Consider the following 6,025-nt stretch of genomic DNA (forward strand, 5'->3'; position numbering starts at 1 on the left):
CGCTGAGGGACTGGGATTTTAATTACACATATCTTCATTTTATTACATTATTTCTATCAGTAGGTGTGCGGTACATGCTAAGCACACACAGACATCCACCCACAAATAGAAGGTCCTTTGTTCTTAAAATCAAATACCCATTTTCCTTGATGATTCAGCAGTTAGTATTTGCAGGCTTGAGCCTGTGCCAAGAAGCTGCTACTGAGAGCCTGGCATTGACTCGGGATCATCAGTTCCAGCCTCCTTTTCTGTCTCCTGCCTGCATCAGATTCCTCTAACCTGAGACTATGGTTTTATGGCAGAATGCAATGCCTCAAAGAAAGCCATACGCTAGCCTTGAGACGCTGTATACTGGAAACAGTCCAGTCCAGGTAATACTGTGCACTGGTGAAGCTGCTTAGCAGTGACAAAAAGCAAGGCATGTTACAACAGTGAAAGGACATCAGCACGGTACCTGCACTACCTCAAGCACCTCACATAAATCCATGCTACACTCCATAAACCTGCCCCTTTCTGCCACAGTTCTGCTGGAATCGGTGGAATGACGCATACCAGTAAGGCCTACTTGCACATACAGAATGTGTAGGAGCAGTTCCTAAAGCAAATGTTCACAAATCCTGTGGCGACAGAAGCATTGTAAACACATTTCAAGCAATACAAATACAGGGAGCAGATTAGATAATTAATGTAGCCATTTGATTACTCATGACTGTGACATTAACATTTTGGGTAGAAAAGATGCCAGTGTAATCTTGTCTCTCATTCCTGTCATTACTGGTACCACACACTGTGAGGGTTTTTAGAAACTAATAAAACCAGATACCTTTTTTCGTCTCTTCTCAATTTCTTGGAGTTAGATCATACCTGAATATGTTAAACAAATATGTAATTCTAGGTTCGATGGTACTTTTGAACCATATTCGTAGACACAAATAGAAGCAGCATCAGTAGTTTCAGTTATTGCAAACTGTTCGTTCACTCAGGTTACCTCCACACTGTTGATGGTACTCGTTCCTGGGCAAAGGACAGGGCAAAGCCTATGGGGCACTTAGGCCCCGTTTGATTCCTGCTTTGAAAGCATATGTGTCATGGCATACTTGTTGACTCTGTGCATAAAGAAAGAAAGCATCCTGCTTGTATATGATTTATGAATTTTCCTGAAATATATTTTTATTATCATTATTATTATTTGCGAAGCACCACAAATGTCAGTAAAGAGGGAAAAATGGCACAGATCCTTCCATATCAAAGGTTTTTTCTCCCTAGTAGTCAGTTGCTAACTACTTTGAGGAGACCCCACCTGGAGACCTGCGTCCAGTTCTGGAGCCCTCAGTGCAGGAAAGACATGGACCTGTTGGAACGGGTCCGGAGGAGGGCCACAAAAATGATCAGAGAGGTGGAACACCTCTCCTGTGAGGATGGGCTGAAAGGATAGTGGTTGTTCAGCCTGGAGAAGAGAAGGCTCCAGCGAGACCTTATTGCAGCCTCCCAGTACTTAAAGGGGGCTTATCAGAAAGATGGGGACAGACTTTTCAGTAGGGCTTTTTGTGATGGGACAAGGGCTAACGGTTTTAAACTAAAAGAAGGTAGATTTAGGCTAGATATAAGGAAGAAATTTTTCACAATGAGGATGGTGAAACACTGGCACAGGTTACCCAGAGAGGTGGTAGCTGCCTCATCCCTGGGAACATTCCAGGTCAGGTTGGAGGGGGCTCTGAGCAACCTGGTCTAGTTGAAGATGTCCCTGCTGATTGCAGGGGGCTTGGACTAGATGACCTTGAAAGGTCCCTTCTAACCCCAACTATTCTATGATGCTATGATTCTGACTGAAGGAGGAGTGACATGTCAAAACATGCATCAACCTGCATGACAGTTTCAGTAGAAGTGCAGGGAACGATCATGTTGTAAATCTATCTTTTAATATTCATGGTGGATTTTCTATTTGCAGTCAATTTTTTACATCTTCATCAGTGTTTCCATTCACTGCTGAGCAACATCCAGAAGAACCTGCAACATTCTGATTCATTCTAGCTATTCTGTGAAAGTTAAATACAATTATGAAAATAAAAACAATTTTTGGTCCTTCAGTGAGGTCAGAACCCTTCCTTGTATGAAAAAAAAAGATGCTTTACTACTGATTTCTAATGAGAGAACCAGCAATGCAAGCTTCATGACACATCAGTGAAGTAGAAAAAGCTTGCCTGCCTCTCTGCTGACTTCTGTCCATTACCGATACAGGCTGCTTTGAAATACACATTTTGATACTTTGAAATATATCATATTTAAGTAATCTGGTATGTAAAAATGAACAAGCTTGACTACACAAATAAGCTCAGTTTCCAGACTAAAGCTATCTGTCATGATTCAATGAAATTACATCCACATGATAAAGCCTCATGCAGTGTAAATCTGGTGTCAACAAGGGCATTTTAGTCTTTGTTTTAGTTAAGTCCCGCAACTTTAGGGAAATATTTGTGTACACACATTCTCATTCCAGGCTAATGTATTGGTTTACTAACTGTATTCCATGATGTTTTGAATTGTCTCACAACCTTGCCTTTACTTGTCTCGTCTTTACAGCTCCCTGTTTATGTGCTAGTGTGCCTTCCCCTTTACACATGCATGTGTCAGTGGTCATCGTCCTGACTTCTTACCTATGTATCTTTTTGCAAAAATGCTCCATTAGTCTTGCAGACTACCTTCTTGTGGCTTCTGCCATGTGGTGAGCTTGTAGCAACTCACACTGGAAGTCTGTTACCAGGACATTCAGAAGAGTATTGCAAGGCAACGGCAGCAGAAGCTCGCCAGCATGACTCAGTACAACACTGCACAAGGAAAGGATTTAAAAGTGGTTTATAAACTAACCAAAGCCATCAGCTTCCAGCTGGTCAACAGGCGAGTCACCTCCTATTCCTCTGAGGACAAAATCTTAGCAAGACATGCCAGCACTGTTTGGAAGATAAAGGAGATAATCCACATGGTCACTCTAGAGTTCCTGCCCACTAAGGTCAGCAAGTTAGAGATTTCACCTTTTAAAAGTTCCCAGCAGCCAAAAGGTTCTTGCTTCTGAGATCCTCAGTGAGTTCATCTGGCCCAGTGCAGAGTCCTCACATTGAGGAGGCTATGCAGAACACTGCAAGCAGTTAGCTTTTTAGGCAGAACAGATTCTGGAAATTCCAGCTTCATGTTATTCTCTATACCCAACCTGCAGAGATGATAACACACTTGACATAGTGGTCAGCTGGGATTTTTGCACAGACAACTACATATAAATGACATGCCTTGTCTCAAGTAGAGAGAAGGAGGCTTCTGTCAGCAATTGATGTAGTCTGGGAATCCCAGACTTGCAGAGCTTTTCTCTGGCCACAGAATAATCAACCACAAGATGTAAGTGCCTCAGCAGTACTACCTCCTGGATTATAATCTGCATATGATCATCTTAGTCTTCTTTTCTCTCAGCTTTTTAGATATTCCTTGTGTTCCTAAAATAATAGATAATGGCTATCTGACATGTGAGCAATATTAGATGCTTTGCAGTCCAAATATCACAATGTGGCAACTGCTCAGAATTTACAGGTGCGCTGGTCCTGCACAGGACTGTGAGATGTCTGTTGTGCGGCCATTTCAGGGGAAAACCCATTATGTGGAAATAATGAACCATGCTGAGGTAACAAGTGGCTTTTTGCATGCACTTATGTCAAGCTGTTATCGCCAAACTCTTAATTTGATGTTTGCTTCTTCAAAACAAACCTGCTCATGTCACTAAAATCCTAAATTACATACATTACTCAGGATCTGGAGAATATGCTTACACTGAATGGAACGAAGAACAGAACCTAACCACAAGGGAGGATTTAGGTGGAGACAATGTAAATACCTAAGTCAAAATGTCATTAGATTATTACCTCTATACAGAACCCCAAAGCTGTGAACTTTTCAGCTGATATCTGGACCAAAAAGTTACAGCTGGTTAGAACATAAAACATTTTTATTGCACTGGTACACTGACTAAGTGTTGGTCCTGACGAAAATGAACAGACTGTCCTCTCCTCTAGTCAAAAATAGTTCAAATAGCACATAAGTGCTCGTAGTTGGACTCACCGAATATTCCAGCTATAGGAACTCTTAAGTGAGTGCACCATGAGTTAGAAGGGAATTCTCAAAAGACGGAACAGAAAGTTCTCAAGGAAACTTTTGTATTTTTCCAACAACAAAGGAAAAGGTGGGAAATCAGTTTTTGAAACTGAACTACAGAGGAAACAGAAACAAAAAGAGAGGAGTACCTGAGAATAAATGCTAAAAGCGTGCTGTGGGTAAAGGATCTAACCTCACCTCTAAGTACAGCTGAAAGAAATAATGGAAAATATGTTTTGTGAGAAAGTTTAGTGTTTACCTTAGTATTCAACTATTATCATACAGATGTTCATATACTTGAGCAATTTTATGTATGTGAGTAACTCCATTGGGTTCTCTGATAGTTTATTAACAATATCTGCCCTGCTAAATGTAAATCAACTACATCACCTGCACTTAAAAAAAAACCCAAACCACCACCATATCCCTTTCACCTTCATTGCAGGTAAAAATGTAAAATATAGGAAGAGATGAGATTTGAACTTCTGTGACAACTTCTTACCTTTATTTCAAATTTTAAAAAACACATTGTGAGGTGTTCTATTTTTGTTATTAGAGACCATGGCATACTCTGCTTTTGTTTGCTGAATGTGTAAATTGAAGACACAGAAAATGGTATTCAACCAGATAACCCTGTAATGAGCATTCTAAGATTTACTTTATGAGAGATCCTGGACTAAGCTTTTAATTTGAACACAGGAATGTTGCTTCTCAGGGTAGGAGAGAACAGTGACATGCTCTTCTTTTACTCTTTGAAAGAACTTTCTACCCCAGTTACAAACTGTCATGAAAATGCTCATGGATTGGGAAAAACAATACTGGGTACACAAAGGGACTATGACTGCTGTGTGTAGAGCAGTGACTGAGGAGAGGTTGCACAGGAGCTCTGTGAGTTGCCCAAAGGGTAGGAGTTAGGATGGAAAGTCATAGCTTTCAGAAATGGCTTGTGCTTGCACAGAGATGGATGGTGGTTGGGCACCAGTGACTGCACTATGCAAAACTGCCAAGTGTCATGTCACAAGGTAATAAATACTCTATTGATTTTGTTAGTTTCTCTTGCTAAAGTTTCACATCCAAAGGAGCAGGAAATTGCAGAGCAAAACCTATAAATAACAACAGACCTTCACCTAGCTTTGTCCAAAAGCCAGTCACGTGAATCTGGAACTTTTGCCGTTGATGGCTGTAAGCAAGAATGATGGGTGCGAACTCTGGTCTTCAACCCAAAGCCTACAGCTGAGGCCTCTAATTCTAATGAAAAACTGCAAATTAGACTGGGCAATCCTCGAAGCTGTGTGAATCTGTCACCAAATTGCATGTGGTTTCAAAGTAGTAATGAAACCTGCCAAGGTTTGCAAATACCTCATAAATCAATGAAATAGCCATATAATACATACTTCTTTTTTATTTCCTGGAATAAAATTATAAATAATTAAGCTTTGTTTTGACAAAATGTTTGTTGGTTTGCTTAAATTTCTGTCTAGGAGTAATTTATTGTAAGATAGATATAAAGAGAAATCCATTTTGCCATATATTCTGTGTCAAGCTGCCACTAAATGACAGCTGCTGCATTCCCAAGAAATCCTCTGATATGTTGAGTTATTGGGCAAAGGACCTTCAGGTTTTTTAGGGTAACAGGAACTAAACCTTAAGCTTGTGTCTCAGAACTAACTGTCCCTACACTATTACCTGCTCATTCATGCTCTGCTTCCTGGGTAAAAAATTGACATTATTGTCCTACGTATGTCGGCACTGCATTAGATGCCTTACTCAGTAATAAGCAAGCAACCTACTGACTTCAGAAAGAATGCTTTGTACTTTTCCTGTTCTTATATTTATGTACTGATTTTTGGATTTTGAAGGCTACACAAGCCAACAGGAAGTACATGTCATC

This window comes from Phaethon aethereus (genome assembly GCF_964289735.1).
Source record: "Phaethon aethereus genome assembly, chromosome: 2".
NCBI classification, from domain to species: Eukaryota; Metazoa; Chordata; class Aves; order Phaethontiformes; family Phaethontidae; genus Phaethon; species Phaethon aethereus.